The sequence below is a fragment of the Penaeus monodon genome, chromosome 25, assembly GCF_015228065.2.
Source record: "Penaeus monodon isolate SGIC_2016 chromosome 25, NSTDA_Pmon_1, whole genome shotgun sequence".
NCBI lineage: Eukaryota > Metazoa > Arthropoda > Malacostraca > Decapoda > Penaeidae > Penaeus > Penaeus monodon.
In genome coordinates, this window is record NC_051410.1 from 16034318 (window position 1) to 16034969 (window position 652).

Sequence of the window (652 nt, forward strand, 5' to 3'; positions counted from 1 at the left end):
TCAATTTAAAGCTAAATAAAATTCAAAATAGCTACTTCTTTAAAATCCATTTTTCTTACTCTAACTACATGAAAATCGAATGCAGTCATCATCCTACTGCTTTGGAGTTTCTTTTGGAGTTTTTTTAGCTTAAAAAGTTTGACTGTTTAATATTTTCTTTTGGAGTTTTCTTAGGAGTTTCTTTGGGGTTTTTTTTAACATCAGAAGATGCAGCTTTCTTGGCTGGTGTCTCTGAGGCTATGTCGGAAACCTGCCTTTTTCTTTTTCTTCCAGGTTTTGCACCTAAAAAAAGAAATATCAATGATCGACTTCCATTCTAATTACTTGCTGGCTCATTACAAAATTTCAACTATCTGTCTTTTCTTCCCAACAATTTTGGACTAAAACCTCAGAAGATTCTAAAAAGATTAATAAGAATTACAGGAAAGTTTTAATAATATTGTTTTGTGAAGACTTCAAGTATATACTTGAATTACACTGCTTCATACTTAGATCCTTTTTCTTCTTCCATGCTTAAAGACAAAAGATGTATTATACAACATGTTATTCTCATTTCTTTACATTTTACATTTTCAATATGAAAATCCATAAATTAAGATCAGTCAACAAATAATCATATACTTAACTTCCTAATATTTACAAAACATGCACT

The 652-nt window shown here is 29.3% G+C and overlaps 1 protein-coding gene and 1 long non-coding RNA gene across 2 annotated transcripts in view; one reads left to right on the forward strand and one right to left on the reverse strand.

Annotated features, from left to right (window-relative positions):
* LOC119589070 (ubiquitin-conjugating enzyme E2 G1-like) overlaps positions 1-652 on the forward strand; it is a gene marked incomplete in the record, with an annotated part of 59651 nt that overhangs the window by 11075 nt on the left and 47924 nt on the right.
* The window catches only part of LOC119589074, a 6617-nt gene continuing 6159 nt past the window's right edge, over positions 195-652 (reverse strand). The window contains exon 3 of the long non-coding RNA XR_005230170.1: positions 195-282. This is a non-coding gene — a long non-coding RNA (uncharacterized LOC119589074). The remainder of the gene's footprint in view (positions 283-652) is intronic.